Source organism: Melanotaenia boesemani, chromosome 3 (genome assembly GCF_017639745.1).
Source record: "Melanotaenia boesemani isolate fMelBoe1 chromosome 3, fMelBoe1.pri, whole genome shotgun sequence".
Taxonomy (NCBI): domain Eukaryota; kingdom Metazoa; phylum Chordata; class Actinopteri; order Atheriniformes; family Melanotaeniidae; genus Melanotaenia; species Melanotaenia boesemani.
The window spans coordinates 14,802,591-14,821,755 of record NC_055684.1 but is presented as its reverse complement, the minus strand read 5'-3'; positions in this window follow the sequence as shown (position 1 = coordinate 14,821,755).

Sequence of the window (19,165 nt, the reverse complement as noted above, 5' to 3'; positions counted from 1 at the left end):
AAACAGAGCTCAATGGGAATGCAACAGACTCAGAGTTCGAATAATCTCTTAGCCCCTGGGCCATTTGAGTTTTGAATGGTTGGTTAGGAATGCAGCGATATTCAATCAACATACATGTTTTAAAGTTGCACTGTGGAATATTAAAGATTTTTATGAAAATAGTTTATAGTTTTACAAAAAATGTCATTTTTATTAGTATCTAATCCCTTCTCCAAATGCATTGTTATGTTTCTGCCAGCCCCTGCCATGAGCTGGTGACCTGTCCAGGGTGTGCCCTACCTCTCGCTTTCTAGACTCTGGGATAGGTTCCAGCCCCTCCAGCCCCCAGACACTGCACTGGAATAAGCAGATGTGGGAAATGGATGGACGGAAGAAGGAAGTGGAGAAATCAGAGGGTGTGGATGCATGCTGTTATGTGAAAAGTTTAAGCATTACACTATGTAATGCAGGTTTGGGGCAACTGCCCATAATATAATGTCACTAAAGCAAAAAACAAGAAAATGAAAAGCTAAATCCTAAAAGGCAAAGGCAGAATAAAGATACCAAAAACTTTTGTTCTGAGGTGTTTTCCTAAATGGAAAATATCAAGGGTATTCAGTGTCATGCCAACGTTGTTTGTTTCCTCCTCAACAACTATTTTAGTAAAGCAATGTAGATGCAGTTTATTACTAGGTAGTGGGTTGGATGGCATTTAGTATAGTTTCTTTTTTAAATACGTTGTTACTTTAAAAGTTACAGCTTAATAAAAACACTACTGTTATCTTCAAACATGTCTTCAGATCAGCCTAAATGATGCAGTATCTAATAGTATCAAATATCACAGCATACATCAAAGGTCATAAAGCACTAAAAATGAATTACAGTCATGTCAACGTACTCTTTCTTTAAGGTGCAAGGTTTTATGTGTCAGTAAATAAGAAATCGTCCTAAGCTCTGGTCAATGGCCTACAACCTCAGATGTTGACGTTGGAGAGCACTCCTTTCAGGGGCTTCTTTGTTCTGCTGGGATACTTCAATGCTCACATAGGCAATGACATTTGGAGAACCATGACTGGGAGGTATGACCCCCCTGATCTGAATCTGTGTGGTGTTTTGTTATTGGACTTCTGTACTAGACATGTATTGTCCATAACAAACACCGTGTTCAGGGTTAAGAGTTTCTACATGTACACTTGGCACCAGGACACTCTAGGTTGCAGTTTGATGATCGACTTTGTGGCCGGATCATTGAGGCGGAGCTGTTAACTGATCACCAACTGGTGGTGAATTGGCTCAAATGGTGGCGGGGATGCCAGTCAGGCCTGGCAGACCCAAATGTGTTGTGAGGTTCTGCTGGGAACATCTGGCACAGACCCCTGTCAGAAAAAGTTTCAACTGCCATCTCCAGCAGAGCTTCAACCATCTCCCAAGAGTGGCAGGGGACATTGAGTCCAAGTGAGCTGTGTTCCGTGCCCAGAAATGCAGTCATCATGAGCCTTTGAGGCCCGGTGCATCTCCTCAAAGGACTCCTCATACCTTCAGAGGTCTGCTGGACCCTTAGTTGGCCAGATCATACTGTCATGGTGGTAGGTAGGGAAGAAGTAGACCCAAAAGCGGACTGAAGAGGCAGGAGGCAGGTGAGTGCAATAATGCAGGGTTTAATGAAGACAACTAGAACTGACAAAGACAAAAACAGGGGAAAAACAATGATGATCTGGCCAAGAGTAACAGCAACCAAGGGTTATGTATATTGAGGATAACTAATGAGGAAGAGGTGAAGCAAATGAGCTGATTAAACCAGGTGTGCTGAATCAGGAAACGTACAGAACAAGGGTGTGGCTCAACAAAATAGGACAAGAAACCAAAAAACAGAAGAGTTAAGGACAATAGAAACTAAGGAACAGAAACACTGAAGCAAAAACCCATAAATTATGATAATAAGGTAATTTTTACTGTTGAGACAATCTACCTTCTTTAATTTATTCAAACTTTTATTTTTGAATAACCATGATGTTATTTCTTAAGATCATTCCTAAAAGGTACTTCAGTTACAAATATGTGGATTAATGATCTTTAAACTAACAAACTATTTTTGATTGCACAAAAATGAGTTGTATGAAAAATATGCACAGTATTCTGTCTTAACTGAGTAGCACAGATCGACATCTCTAGAGTCAGAAAAAAAAAAGAATAAAGGCCTTGCAATGCAAACCTCAATTTGATTTTAATGGTCTGGTGGAACCTTTAAAGAGCTGTGCATAAATGACTGCAAATGCCAAAAAAAGAAAAAAAAGAAAAATGAAGCAACTTTGCAAAGAACAGTGGGTATCAAAATGCCTCCACAACTGATAGATTTATGGGGTGTAATTGGTTTTTAAGACCCTGCTTGCTGCAGATCTGCTCATATACAGGAACTGAAAGATGCATGCATACTGTAAATAAACAAACTTACTAAAATGTGCAAACATCTCCAGAAACTCTGTCCCATGCATCCAAACACTGTTAAAAAAGAAACAAATCCCTACACGGATATTTTAGAGGTGAATTGAGGTCAGATCTTATAAAAACTTCACTTGTGGATTTAAATTTACTACATATCTAACACATAATCATTCTGTATATCTAACATGTGATAAGCATCTAAGCCCACAGAGTTAGATTGTGTTTTTGCTTGTAAGACAGTAAGTTACATAAACGTGTCTCAATTATAAAATATACAAACCACTCAGATCTCAGCAGGTCACATCTGTGCTTGATTATTAAGTTATTATTGAACTACTATAGAGCCTGTTTCTGCAGAATAACTACATTCCCTCAGTGATCAGAGGACAAGATGGTCACACCCAGCTGACAGAAATGCAGAGGCTATTAAGTTTGAGAGATCCTGGTGATAGTCTCTGCCTTTATTTGAAAATTACCCCGGAATAACATCTTATTTCTTCATTTCAGCCACAGTTGCTAATAAACTGATGGTTTACAAAATTGGTAAAGACAACATTTGTAGCTATCTAAATAAAAATCTAGCACTGTAGCTGTTCTTACCAACTTGAGGTTAAAAAATATTACTTTCTTATCAGTATAGATTCAGTGATTTCATTAGTTATCTGTAAAGAGTTGAGGCTTCAAATAGCAAGCAGTTACAGTATGGTCATGCCTTTGTTTACAGTTTAGACACAATGCCAACCCTTCTTGCTTCGAAGTTCGCATATTCAAATAACATGCAGATCATTTCACAACTTTTGACTTTAAAAATGTTGGGGGAAAATCCTGCAATAAAATTAAATATCTAAATACCTAACAGTGATGTTTTCACAATCATAAATCCAGTTGTAAATTGCCCTAACCTAACCAAGATGTCTTGATGTCTAAAGCTAAGCAAGCAGCAGTTCAAAACACAGTCAAACGTTACTGCCCACATACCACTAACGCATCCCTTAATACATCCCTTCTGGTTGTTAAACAAAACATGCACTAGAGGGCAATGAAGAGCTCTGAGTTCACTTCCAAGTTCCAACGTCAGAATCAGAAAATAACAAACATGGTGACAGATGAGGAGGTCATAATATTACAGATTCTTAGAAAGAGACATAGAAGCTGTGTCCCAATTTAGGGTCTGCACACTTCAGAGTGTGCAGAGTACATAAGCTACAGAGTGTCCTACATAGTCTGCACACTTTGAAGCTTAACGTTTGTGAAATGGGACAGCTTACCTAGCCAATGAGAACTTACCATAACTGAAATTACTGTTTGCATCTCATAGGACACTTAAGCAAACATTAACACCGACCGTGTAATAATGTATGTAATAACAAAAAAAAAAAAAAAACTGTCTGATCAAATATTAAATATTACAGAATTTTGTGTGGTGGGTGGATGACCACGGCCCATTGGCTTTGGTGGTGTGTGTCCTGGTCGTGGGGATCGCTGCTCCTGGCCTGTTCTGCCCTGGGGTCACCCCAGGAAACAAGAGTCCCTACTGCCACCAGCGGCTCATCTTCTGGAGGGAAGTTCACTTCACTCAGGTCTTACATCCTCAGACCCCTATCCTTCCCTGCACTTTCTCACACACACATGTAGGGTCTTTAGAGGTGTGCATGTCATGCTGGGTGGAACACAATACAAACAACTTTTGGGGGCATGCCATGTTGTGCATGGCAGGTGAGGTTGCTAATATTGCCTCCCTCCCAGCACAATGTGGTCACTACCCCTCAGTTTTAATTGCAAACAACACACACTTCACAAACAGCATTGAGGTGGGAAGGTGATGGCAATAGGCCTCTCAAAGGGGTGGACCTCTCACACCCCTGTTCCCCTGGGTGCCACGAGCGGTGGGCAGAGGGAGGTGGTTGCCCCAGGAGCAGGGACCCAGGTTGGCTGTGCCGATGGGGGACTGCTGACCCTGGGACCCTTCGCTCTGGCCACCATGGATGGTCGGTGCCTGGTGGGGTCAACGGCTGCCGATGTGTGTCCTGTGACCACAGGGGACTCTGGCTGGGACCTTCCTCTGAACCCCGCAGTGTGGGTTCAGAGTAGTCTTTGTGATGGGGTGGCTTGGGTTTGAGCTCTGAGGTTGCCGCTGATCGCTCGTGTCTCTTGGCTGCCCTAGGCTACTTTTAGCCTCTGTGGAGGCGTGGCCATATTTGCACGATCACACTCATCTCTGCTCACTCCCGACTCCTCCTACTCTGCATGCTGACACAGTCACTGAGTTTTCCAGTTGGTTTATACACAAGCTGTTTTAGTTTATTTTTATTTATTTTATTTTTCTTATGTATGTGTCTTTGGTACTTGGCTGTTGTCGTAATACATCTTGTTGTTGTTGTCTTGGTTATTTTTTTAGGAACTCCTGATGACTATCAGCTTAGTTTACTTGTCAATGCTGTAAGAAATTCTCTGTAGCAGTTGGTGTTAGGCTGGATTGAAGGTTGTTGCCTCTATCAACTGTATCTTTGTAACCTCGTCCTTTTTTCAGCTTTCCTTTTTACTTCTCTGCATTACTGTCCTTTTTCTGTCCCCTCCAGTCAGGTCCAGCAAGATTACATAATTTCCATAATGCCAAATAAATTAGATAACATAATATATTTAAACAAAAGAAGAAATTAAAAAATTTTATTTTTTAAGAGGAGCCTTATACCTATATAGCTCCTCTTGGCAGAGCAAATTTGTTCGGCACAACACAGCAGTCAGACCCATTATTCTGTTTGCTACAATGCTGTACAGGACAAGTTAAAAACAATAAATAAATAAATAATAAATATTACAGAATTTTAATGCCACAGTTTAACAAACATGTTTTTAATGTACTTGGTTTTATCAAGTTTCTACAAAAGTGTAGTTAAAAACAAAAAACAAAAAAACAAAACAAAAAAAAAACAGGATGCTCTTCTGAGCTCTGAGTTGTTCATTCACAGCTGTCTTGTGAGCAATGAATTCTGGGAGAAAAGAGGCCATGAAGGATGTATCACCAGCAGCCTTCAGCAGTCCAAACGAAGTGCGGATGTGTATGGTGGATTCGAAGTCTCCTTAGAAATGGGACAATGCTTGGCTCACCACGATGACATATGTAGCTGACAAATCTGCATTTTGAAGTGTGCAGACCCCGAATTGGGACACAGCTAGAGAGAGGTAGCCCAGTATACGCTGGTGGTCTGTGTGGCCACTAAATACATTGCTGCTTTATCTTTGTTCCGTTTACTGGTTGTATGTGAGCTATACTGTGCAATACTACCCCCATGGTTTCTGGAGGTATGCTCCATTTGCTGAGTCTGGGTACGCACATTAGAAACACAGAAGATGAACAGAAGCCCTTTGTCCATATTAACAGCAAAGCTCACTTGCAAAGTAAATAAGCCACGTTTTTGTTTTTGGTTTAGAATTTTTTGGCTCTTAATTTTACAGTAGCTTGACAGAAAATTGGTCAGAGAATGCATGGAATGACACGCAGCAAAGTGTTTTTAAATGGCCTCACAGTCTACTTTGCAGCCTCTTTTTATGTCCATTTCTCACAGGTGAACTCTGCCCTACCCTCCTGTGAATGTTTTGTTTAACAACTATGCCAACATGCCTGCAGTGACATTTGACAATGTCAGGCCAGTCCAGTATGTGTTTTTCCATGCCTTTGTAATAATGTGTACGTTTATCATGTTGAAAAATGCATGGATGTCCTGCGAAATGTTGCATATGTTGCCCTTAATGATCCTTTGGGCATGCATGCTGCCATTACAGACATTAATGATCTTTGCATACCTTCACAAAGCCTGGTTTTTAAACTTGCTGATGATCTGTGATTACAACCTAGATGGCCCCTTTTATTTTGAACACTGATAGGTTTGGTCCATCCCAGATGCCTCCCAGCTTAGCGAAATCAATGCTGTCTCTGGTAACATAAGGATTTCTTTTTGCCAGTACTGTTTTAATTGGCATTTATGAAAGTGACTTCATTCCTCAGTGTTTGACAAAGAATTTCCAAAGTAATCATTTGCCCATGTGCTTTTGTAAGCTATTGATGACTGAATCTAAATGTGGTACAGTCTGAGGGAGTAAAGATCATAAGTCTGAAGCTCCTCCTACTTAAATGAATTAAGTTTCACACACAGGAGCTAGAAATGTGTGAATTCGAATCTTTCTTTAAGGAACATTGACTGAACTGTTAAATGATTTTCTTATGTGTTTATGGACAACCAGTTGAGCTTCCTAGCACTCCTGAAAGAACCATCTTAGCTTTTTGTTTGGGAATGTGTTGCAGACCTGACATGCAGGAATAGATGTAGCTAAACATTATAAATGCATTTAATGTGATAGAAAAATACACAAATCAGGTTCAGTCTGTCTGTAAATAAATTAATGTCATTAAATTTAGGAATTAATGTTTCATTCTTCAAAAATTTCTGAGTTGTCCCTAACACAGGTAAAACAGAACATGAACTGAGTCTAACATCATGTTAATAGACATGTATTACCTTCCTAATTTTACATTAAAGTCTACCTTTTACTACTTGACACTAAATGTCTTGGGTTGCATGCACTTTCTTAAAATCTCTTCTTGGCTTTCTGAGAAGAAAGGAGCAAATTGCATTCAGTAAACCTTTGTTTATGGCTCCCTAGATCTTTGTATTTTTTCTGGACATAGGTCAAAGCTGTATGATCCTGTTTATTTACTTATTAATTTATTTATTTGCTTATTTGTACTTTCTATCATGCTTAATCTTCCATCTCAAAAATATTTCTTTCTTATTGGAATGAAGCTTAACAGATGGCTTTTAGTTGCTAAATGTTTTTCCAGCTCAGATCCTCCCTGAAGAATCTTGACATGTGAGAAATAAAATGCAAACAATTGGGAAAGTCTACTTTAATCTCTGTGGTAGCATGAGGGCAAAACTGACTTGTTATTTATTATCATTTACACTAGACTACTTAGTCATCCCAGGAGAAATTATACAGCATTTCCTGCTTTTCGCCAAAATGTTAAACTTTTCTGAGTAAGTAGAGAATAGTAGACCATCTTCCAAATGTTCACGTTAGAAATATTTATATCCACTTGTGAAACACCCTCAAATGTCATGATAGATGTACTGTTGGGCTGATTTATCCCTTTGAAGTTGGCCCCCTCCCCCAAATGTGCCGTTTGTCTTTTGTCTTTCTTTTAAAGTTAAACAATTTGCTGAGAGCAATAACTAGTAAAAATAAAACTCTTCCGCTGTAAAGTTCCAAGGTATAATATTTCTAATGTCTCTTGACTAGAAAAGAAGGTCAAGACAAAGAGAAGAAGCAGGCTTAACCTTTACGCTTAACCTTGGCAGTGATTTAGTCATCATAAAGTAAATGTCTGGAATGTAACCTTTGTGCTGTTGTTCAGTTTCTCTCTTCCTCCCTGATAGTGAAAACCAGTTTAACTTAGCTGGTCTGTAAATAGTGTAGCAGCACAAATTCAGAGAGCTTGAGCCTCTTAGATCTAAAGATATAGTAGTCATCTGCCAACTGGAAAGTTTGTGGATCATTCCAGGCATGCCCTGACTACGTATATGCCCAAGTGTTCTTGGGCAAGACATTGAACCTTACATTACTCTGTGTTTGACAGTTTTCTGATAGTACACCTGACGTCAAATCTGCCTGTCAAATTTATGCCATGATTTGCAACCAATGTTGGAGGGATGAGACAACACACACTAAAGTCCATCCAGGTGTACATCCAGTTCCTGTCTACCCTGGGATTTGGAACATTTCAGAGGGAGATCAGAGACATATGCAGCATGTCACAGCTGGCACTAAGCAGAATTATGCTTGCAGTGTTGGATGCAATTATTTCTCTGGCCCCAACTTACATCCAGTTCTCATTACAGACCTCACCTAGAGAGCAAAATTAAACAAGGCCTGCTAAGTGAAAATCCTGCATCAGACAAAAATGGAACAACATTCCTCTCCTAAAACTCCAGCAACTGGTCCCATCACTTCTAGACGTTTACAAACAATTGTGAAAAAAAGGGATGCAAGACAATGATAAACGTCACTGTAAATGCACTACCATTTACCATTTAAACATCACTGTTAAAACATTTTGAAGATGTGTTGATACCATGAAACTCCATATGAGATTTTCCATGAAATGGTAAACTGTCTCAGTTTCAAAATCTGTTACATAATTTATGTTCTATAAGGAATAAAATATGGGCATTATTAGATTAGCAGATCATTGTATTCTTTTTTATTTGCATTTTACATAATGTCCCAACCTTTGTTAGAATTGGGGTTGTAGATTACTTTAAATTTAGAGTGGTTTGCACAGTCAATAGAAAATATATTTATCTGTGATCATGACTATGTAACAGAATACTTCTACCTGGCCACAAGATAATGAACTTATGACCTTGCATCGGAAGTAATAACGAAACCATGTCCACAAAAGAAAAGATTTTGATTCCATTTCATTTCATTCCTGTAACTCATCTTCATTTGCACTCTCTCGTGACTAGGCACAGTGTGATCATTTTTGAAGACGCTTAAAAATTAAAACAATACTCAGACATTGGGCAGCTTGTTGAGGCATTAGTAATGAATGGCCCTCACTTAATTAGCTTGTTCCCATGCATTTGTAAACAGTGGTGTGGTCTAAGGCTATGTCCACATGGCACCAAAACCGGTGCAGGTGTGAAACAGTGTGAAAACGGTGGCGAAAACTAGGAGAAAGGCTTCAACATCCCCATAACACTGCTGTAGAACATACAACATACAATTCATGGTTCCATTTATCACAGCAAGTCTTCCAGGTCCTGAGGCAGCAAAACAGCCCCAGACCATCACATAACCACCACCATATTTTACTGTTGGTATGATGTTCTTCTTCTGAAATACTTTGTTACTTTTACACCAGATGTAATGGGAGACATGAATATTTTCGTAAAAGTCTTGGGGATCATCAAGATGCTTTCTGGCAAAATTGTGACGAGCCTTAATGTTCTCTTTGCTCAACAATGTTTTTCACCTTGGAACTCTGCCATGCAGGCAAATTTTGTCCAGTCTCTTTCTTATGGTGGAATCAGGAACACTGACCTTTACTGAGGCTAATGAGACCTCCAGTTCTTTGGATGTTGTTGTGGTTTTTTTTTCCCCCTCTGTTCCATGTTTATGCCTTTTGTGGATAATGGATCTCACTGTGGTTCGCTGAAGTGTTTTTTTTTTTTTTACCTTTTCCAGATTGACAGATCGCAATTACTTTCTTTTTTATTTGTCCGTGAATTTTTTTAGATTTCGGCATGATGTCTAGCTTTTGAGGATCTTTTGGTCTACTTCACTTTGTCAAGCAGGTCCTATTTAAGTGATTTCTGGATTGAGAACAGGTGTTGCAGTAATGAGGCCTGGATGTGGCTAGAGAAATTTAACTCAGGTGTGAACTGCTGTTATGACGTTATACACAAGTTATGTTTTAACGGGGGAGCAAACACTTTTTCACACAGGGCCGTATAGGTTTGGATTTGTTTCTCCCTTAATTATAAAAATCTTAATTTAAAAACTGCATTTTCAGGTTACTGGTGTTGTCTCTGACTAATATTTAAATTTGTTTGATCTATAGCCATAATCAGGCTAGATTTTAAATCTGCATCTTCTAGTGAGACTTTTCTTTTCATTTCCTCAGAAATCCATATCCTTAGAAGCAGACTCACCTCAGATCAGTTGTGGTGGGTCCGTTTGAAAATCCTCCATTAATACCAGTGTGTCCTAATACTGTCTGCATTCCTCTAAATGTTCATACAGACATGCTATGATTGCCAGCAACATATTTTTGGACAGACATTACTCAAATAAAAAGCAGTTTATACTTGCTTAGAATGCCAGAGAGGATTGATTTTTCATTTAAAACTTATGTACAACAGTTACAGCTGCTTGGCGTACTGTAACTGACCTTTGCCATGCAAACTTGAAACCCTCACCTTCTCAGACACTTTAAAAGTTACTGAATGAAGAACTAGCAAAAGACTCAGTAAGACTACTAAGACTCAGAAGAGCTGAAAGCCAACTTGTAGAGACTGAGAGCAACAGCTGGCAGAAACTGAGCACTCATTTCTAAGAGCTTTGTAGTGGAGCAGACATTTTAATTGTCATTTATGACTTAATCCTGAAGAGTTGAGCACAACAAAGAAACAGAACATATGGTTTGGAGCAAATTATATGGATGGTCATATATGATGTTGTCTGCCATATTCCAATAGTCCCAATAAAAATGACAGCTTTCCTTTATTGGCTATATTTTTTATGACATTGTTAGCATAACTGAAGGACGTCTTTTACCAAGAGGATCAGAACAATATAAAGACTTGTGTTATCTCATAATATAAAAAGAAAAATTCAAATCAGTTTTAACAGTAATTTTTAATCCTAGTTTCTCAACTAAATATAAGAAAACTAACTTAACTTTACCATTACAAATTAAGCACTAACCTTTGCAAGTTCACTACACTAAAATTCTAATTAACATAGATTAGAACAGACAATAAAGCAGGATATTCTATGGAAACGTGCGCACACACACAAAGAAAAAGGAAATTTTTTTGAAGACCATATGATTATCTGGAGGATTTTTAAAACAGATGACTGCACAGGTTGAAACATTTTATTTGTTTTCTTTGTCTGTGGAAATCAAGCCAAATTAAATGAGGAATTTATCACCAATACCAGATCAAATCTCTGTTATGTGGAAATTACAAATAAAACCACATGCTTATCCTACCCAGAGGGATCAGTGTGTTCCACCAGTTTACTAACCCCATTAACTGTGGCATGTATGATGCAGTTCAGTGTTTTTGTTTTTACGATGTTTTCTGTCATGTTAAAGTTTAAATGTTTCAATGTTGCATTTATTTTTTTAAACAAACAAAAATCAGCTACAAGCTCTTTGCCAAACATTTGCTAAGTAAAAAAATGTCAAATCATGGTTAACAATTTTGTTGGCAGATAATAGGGGGAAAAATATGCATGTTACAAATGACTGAATGAGTTTGAATCACACAGGGGAATATAATAACCTTCCAGTAGGGTCCTTGGGCAAGACCCCAAATGCTACTGCCTCCTCTCAGATGTAAGTCGCTTTGGGAAAAGTGTCTGTTAAATGACTATAATGTAAATGCATACATTACATGACCAATTGACTGTACAGGCAGTTGTTATGTCCTCAGGTCTGATGAGGATAGGTTGGGTGTGTCATTGCAAAGTTTAACTGCCCACCACAGTCCTGACATGCACACTAAATCGTTTTCAGTCCTATTTGCGTTTTCAGAAAACACAGACAATGTTAAACTTGTTTCCATTTCAGGACACTTCTTTATATACCTTGCTCCCATCTCGAAACTGTTATCTCTCAGCACCTGATGATGGACCCCAAGAGTGAGGTTTTACGTCAAATGACCACAGCAGGAGGGTAATAAGGTCCTTTGACGTGTTTTTACAACTGTATTCAGTCCTAGAGGGCCACTAAAATAACAGTGTCCTGTTTAAACAGTTCTGGTCACATCATTAGATGACAGCTCGCATAGAGTCACTATCTTATCAGTACAGTCATTACAAGATTTTTCCATCACATGGAGGTAGTTTTCACTCCGCTTTTGTGTAAATGCATTTTTTTTTTTCAAATACAGAGAGAAAGATCTGGGGGTTTGCATCAAAACACTATCATGTAAACTGGGCCTAACTTAAACGAGTCTAAAGCAGTTCCCCTGGTCCCAGTGTTATTTTCAAGTCTGTAAAAAAGTTATGTGGTTGACCGTGTCGAATGTGACATTGAGATCCAACATGATTAATACAGAGACAAAACCATTATCAGATGCAACCAGGAGATCATCTGTATCATCAGTTAATGCTGTTTCAGTGCTATGTTGTATTCTAAGTCCAGACTGAAACCTCTCATACAGACAACTCATCTATAAATGTGCTATTAGTTGTTTAGAGACAACTTTTTAAAGGGTTTTAGAAATGAATGGATGATTAGATATGTACTGTAAAAATCAATTTCCCCTTAAGGATTAATAAAGTGATTTGCTTGAAGCACATTTTTGGCAGGTTTCTTTATTTGTTTATTAGTTAATTCTTTAACAAAAAATGTCTACACTCATTTTTGTGACAGACCTGAAGAGAAGTAACAAACTAGAAACAATTTATTTGTAATGATGCAGAGGTCAGTCACAGCACACTTCTAGAAGACTTTCCCCTTGGGAATACCTTCAGCTAAAGATTATGGGTGGACAATTCACTATTTAATTAATTTTAATCAATATCACAAGTACCAATTCAGTTACGATTTGTAAATAATATTATAATGGCAGGAGCACAGCTGCTAAGTGTGGCAGGAACATAAAAGTTGCACGTGTCACCCGGACATATTAAGGAGGCGGACTGGTCCGTCCTCAATAAAGGCTAGATGTCTCATCTGCTCTGTTGGACAATGGGGTCGAAGGCCCACGCTGGTGGCCATCTTGCCACAGTCAGCTTGCTAACTCATTACATTGTTTTAATGGTGCATGCACAATGATAACATGATTCTATATTTATGCATATATATATATATATATATATATATATATATATATATATATATATATATATATATATATATTTATATATATATATATATATATATATTTATCAAGTTCAAACTCAAATACACAGTGGGCCAAAATGAAAACATTGGAGCAAGTTGAAGGCTGGACTTTTTCAATGTTTATTAAAAACTTCTTTAAAAGTTGTGTTTCTGTACAGGTGCAACAGTTGGTTGTTTGGTGTTAGGTGGAATTGGAGGGTCATTGTCTTCTATCTGTAAAGAATGGCGGTGGAGGTGAGGACCCAAATGCAGACAGTCGGTAGGAGGTAGAATGATGTTGTTGACCAAGGTTTATTCTGAACTCAAAACAGGAACTGAGACATGACATGGATGAACACAATAAGGATCTGACAAGGAATAACTGAAAGCCCAGAACTTAAATACACAGACTGATAAATTAAAAACAGGTGACATGCATGAGTAATCAGACAAGGTGCATTAACGAACAAAAACCAAAGAAACACAAAACTAAGCCCTAATCACCAAAAAACCAAGAACAAAAACTAGAAACATGACCAAAACTAAACAGTCAGAACTCGAAACCATAAACCATGACACTATCTACTGTATCTTTGTATCTCTTCCTTTTTTCTACTTTCCTCTTTACTTTTATTTATTACTCTCCTTTCCTTTCTGTCTCCTCTGGTTAGGTCCAGCAAAATGACATAAATTCCATAATTCAATATAAATAAGTTAAAACAATATATTTAAATACATAAAGAAATAAAAATAAATCAGATAATCAAGCGGAGCCTTATATGCAGAAAGCACCCCTTGGTAAAGCAAATTTGTTTGGCACAACAGGACAAGTTCAAAATATTTTTCTCACACACGTAGGGTCTTGAGAGGCTTACACGGTGGAGCAGAGGGGGCCATCTAAGTGGCCTCCTTGGCTGCACCCTGTGGCAGCTCGCCTCTCAGTGTTAATTACATTTAGACATCCAAACACCCGAATACAACACATGCGTGCCATGTTGTACATGGCGGGTGCGGCTGCTCGGGTGACCTCGCTCCCAGCAAGGCGTGGTTACTGCTCCTCAGTTTTAATCCAGGGCTTAAAGTAAAAAGAAAATCCTGAGCCTGAACTTTTTTTTTTCGGGGAGCGGAGGTGCAGTGGATCTGATGCATACACACTATAAGCAAACAACTTTTTGCCATTGTGCCTGGTAGGGCATAAGATGACCTACAGTTTAAATGTGAATTTTAGAAAGTAAAGTTAATAATAATAATAATATAAGGACATGCGAAACTCAGTCAGGCTAATTGATTTAAATTATTCATTTAGCAATCATTTAATTTAGTAAAGGGCGATATATACAAAAAAATAATAAAAAAAATTAAAAAACAGTTACAGAGCAACTATATGACAAAAATATAACAGTAATTATAAAGAAAGGTTTTTGGCAGGCAAAAAAAAACACTATTCTGAAGCCTAATTCCACCTTAAAGGGTTGTGTAGTGGATGCAAGGAAGTAGATGGCCATTCATCAGTAAAATATGTCTCACCTGAACAAACTGTAGCCATTTCAAGTAACATTTTTTGTTTTATTGACAATTACAGGACCCATGATCAGCTATTGATATGTTAAAACGATTATTCTGAGACCAAATTCCACTTTAAAAGAATAAGAGGTGGGTGTAAGGTACTACTTGGCCAGTAATGTGCACAGTATAACTCTTGACTGACATCAGACCACTTCAATGTAGATTCTGCATTTTATTAACAAGAAATGTACTCTAATAAATAAAATAAGTCATGAACATCAGTGGAAATTAAACTTTGTAAATCAACACACAAATCATATACTTACTGCATTTTACATACTTTTAATAAGCATTCAGGCAAAGGCTTTAAGAGTATGCAGCGGACCTGTTATTACAACTGCAGTATCATCTCTGTTGGTAGAAATGGGATAACTTCCACTAAGACTCAGAAGATATAAACTGGGATTAAAGTATCTCAAGGAAATAAAAGGACAGGATGAGGCCAGTTTGGTTCAGTCTCTGTGGAGTCGGCACTGTATGTCCTGGCTGCCCAGCTGTTCCATCATGGCTAGGGCCAGATCCCATTTATTGATTTGCATCTACTCTACACAACAACAGGGGAGCTAACTCAGGAGCTGTGGTAGAATTAACTTACTCATGGCTGGAACAGTATTTGAATGGATACAGATCTGTCCAGATGGATCAAAGGAGACAAGGAGTAACAGAGTAGCTTTTAGTTTTTTTCATACCTGGAAAAGGAGATGGAAAGTTTACTCCCAGATTATATGTCAGTGTTTACAGCAGAGATGATAGCAATTTTAAGGGCAGTCTGGTAGATTGAGAAATGTCAGCAATATCAATCTGTTGTGTGTAGCGATTCAGTAGCAGCGTTAACTGCAATTCAGGAACGAAACTTTAAGTCCAGACCAGAGATACTCTTGGAAAATTCCCCAGCACTGTACAGAATAAACAGCAGGATGTAAGGTGGGGTTTCTGTGGGTACCAGCGCATGTGGGAATAATGGGGAAGAAAAGAGCTGATCGCTTGGCAAAAAAAGCACTAGTAGATGATAGTGTAGCATTTTATTTGCAATGTCATCAGAATACATGTCAGTTATCACTAAGTTCATACATGAGCAGTGGCAAAAGCTATGGGAAAAGGGAAAGGAAGAGCATACTTTGCAGTGCAAGGAAAAATAAGGACCACTGAGAGTCAGATTACTGGAAAAACAGAGAGATTCAGATGTTCTTACTAGGCTGAGACTTGGTCACTGTGGACTAAGGAGTGGGCTGGCTCTGATAGGAAAGCACCCAGAAGGAAGATGTGAATAAAGAATTGAAGAAACAGTAAAACATGTTCTTACAGAATGCAAGAATGATACCTGTAGCAGAAGGAGGTTGTTTAGAAAGTTTTTAGTGTACAAACACTGTTGAACCTGGATAGCTGGGAAAAAATTAAGAAGGTGGTAGATTATTTGCATCATATCGACATATATAAGAGGATCTGAAAATGTGGAAGTACCTGTGTGTCGCAAGATGAAAAAGTTTGACTGAAACAACACCAAACGGTGGATAGCAGCAATATGCCTGCCGAATCAAAAGAAGAAGAAGAAGTGAACAACAGCGATACCAAGAAGGCGGCAGCTGGTCTTTCAGACACTGTTACTGAGCGTGAAGGCTAGCAATTAGAAACATTTTGGTTTTTATGGGCATGAGAATGGACAACATCTGGACAAGATTTACTTCATAATAAAGCCAAAATAAATAATTTAATAGTAATACTACAAACACATGGCAGGACCTCATTTGTTCCCAGCTCAGGTTGGAGGAAGAGAAAAAGCCACTGTTGACGGTTTGACATACATTGTCAGAACAGCATGCCATAGCTTAGTCTGTCAATTTAGACTACTTTATCAAAACGGCATAGCTATGTATCCTGTTTTTATATATTGGCTATAATGATATTTAATATTTTATTTAGAATTAGTTATTTAAAAATGAATCATTACATTACACATTCAATTTCACACAATCTGGGAGAAGGCGCTGTATGCTACAGAAAGTGTTTAAACAACATTACAGCCTCTCTTGCAAAAAGATTAACAGAAAAAAAAATGTATTATATGAATGGTTTCATACATTTCAACTGAGTTTTTATTCTTTTTCAAGGGGAGGCTTATGGGTATAAGGCTCGTCTTGATACTCTGAATTATTTATGTATTTATTTACTTTGAATTATGGTATCTGTGTAATCTTGCTGGACCTGACTGGAGGCGACAGAAAAAGAAGGAAGACAGCAAAAAGAAGCAAAAGAGAAAGAAGAAAGAGGAGACAAAAACACCACAGACAGAAGGCATCGATCCTTCATTCTACAATATCACCAGACAACAAACTGTTACACTTATACATAAATACATCAGAAAATTTCCTACAGCTTTTACTGAAAAACAGAGCTGCTAGCCATTAAAAGGTAACACAACAACAACCAGATACACACTCACAGAAAAAAAAGAGAGAAATTATCTCTTGGTGTATAAACTCACTGGACAACTCAGTGACTGTGTCAGTATGCAGAATAGGAGGAATAAGGAGTGATCAGACATGAGGAGTGGTGAGTGAGATCGTGCAAATGCGACCACGTCTCTATGGAGGCTAGAGCCAGACCAGTGCAGCCCAGAGACCCAGGCCATCAGCAGCAGCAGCCCTGGAGCACGAACCCAAGCTACCCCACCCCAAAGACGACCCCAGCCCCACCCGGAGGTTGGCAAAGGAGAGCCCCAGCCAGAGCCCCCCGCGGTCTTGGGGCACAGCGGCAGTCGCCGGCCCTGCCAGGGACCAGCCATCCAGGGCAGCTCGAGCAAAGGATCCAGGGCCCCAGCAGCCCAGAAGCGCCAGCACACACTCCGATGTTCCAGCCGCACACCCCGGGAACCAGGACGCCATTGACCCCTCTCCCATCCTCCACCTACTCCAATCTCCACCCCACACCCTCAAGCCACGTGGGGGACGTCCCAGGCGGACCAGAGGGCAGTGAGCCTCAAGCACGGTCCACACCACCACCCCAAGCACCCCCACTAAATGACCACTTTCGTCCACCTTGCATGGAGTGCACTCCTCCCAAGTCCCTACGTGTGTGTGTGTGTGTGTGAGAGAGAGAGAGAGAGAGAGAGAGAGAGAGAGAGAGAGAGAGAGAGAGAGAGAGAGAGAGAGAGAGAGAGAGAGCGGGAAAGAAGAGAGTGGTCTGGGCATAGATATTTATACATGCCTCTGACGCTGCTGTCCATTGGAACAATGCATCACCGCGGCCGCCATCTTGGGCCAGGGTAAGCCGCGTCTACTTACTGCATTAGTCAACATAGGCAGAGGTCTATCAACAATTAAACCATAATACGATTTTTAATCAGTTTGGTTTATTAGAAATGTCACACATATTTATAATACAAGATAATATTTTATTATTATTTTTATTATTTTATATCATACACTTACACATACTCAGACACACACCCACATGCATACTGATTTTTTTTCTACAATACTAATGATATAATAATAATGGTGATGCTCATATATGGAGTTATATTTATAATATGAATAATATTAAATATAAATAAAAAAAATAAAAGAATGAGTTAAAAAAAATAAATAAAAAAACAGAAAAACAAACACAAATTTAAAAAAATAAGGATTTCCTCAAATAAAAATGTACCAAAATACCTCCAAAATTAAATACCTCAGTTAAAGTTACATCTGTTCCTCTTGCCATTTTAATACAAAATAAAGAACCCAAATTTACCTTTGATGTGACAAGCCCAACAAGTAATGAACCTGATAAAGGTACCAAAGAACACAACACCAATATAAAACAGACGTTTTTTAACACAAGGTCAAAGAAAATAAAATAAACACAGAATTCAAGACCAGAGAAATTTGTACTGAACGGTTCATTCAAAAGGAACCATTTGCAACAGTGAATTTAATTATCATTTAGAGGGGACTCCGTTGTGTTAGTGAAATACTATGATTACAAGAGAAATTGTCATGACACTAACTTTGCAAAGATGGTCAGGAAAATTAAAAATGGATGGTATCACTGATTCCTTTAAACTAGTTAACCATCCAGTCCTGTCAAAGTCATCTGGGTTAAAATGAGAGCTGCAGATGACTGAACAGTCCTTCGGCACAAAGCCTCTCCTCCTGAATGCTGCTACCCATGCTGCCTCCTCCATTTATCTTTTGGAAACATACAAAGCAACTCCATCTGAACAACGCTCAGTTCTCAGTTCTTCTGTAGCTACAGGTCAGCAATTAATCATGTTAGCACCATGAAACTGATTTAATAGATAATGCTGAAATGACATGACCTACTTAGCACAATTATATGAAGTGGGTGATTGTCACCTAAATCACGTAAATCATCTTACTGTAATCATCATCTTACTAACAAAAACATCTTTTTATTTTCTTGTCCTGACATAAGCCGGTTTCATTCAAATTTCACATGTGTCTGTGAGAGGGTAATTCTGAATAATGTCTCAAACGGCCCCTCACAGTCTTGGGCATGCCACTGTAAATTTTCACAAGTTGTCAGAACTTCAGGGTTTTTGGTCAAATTTCT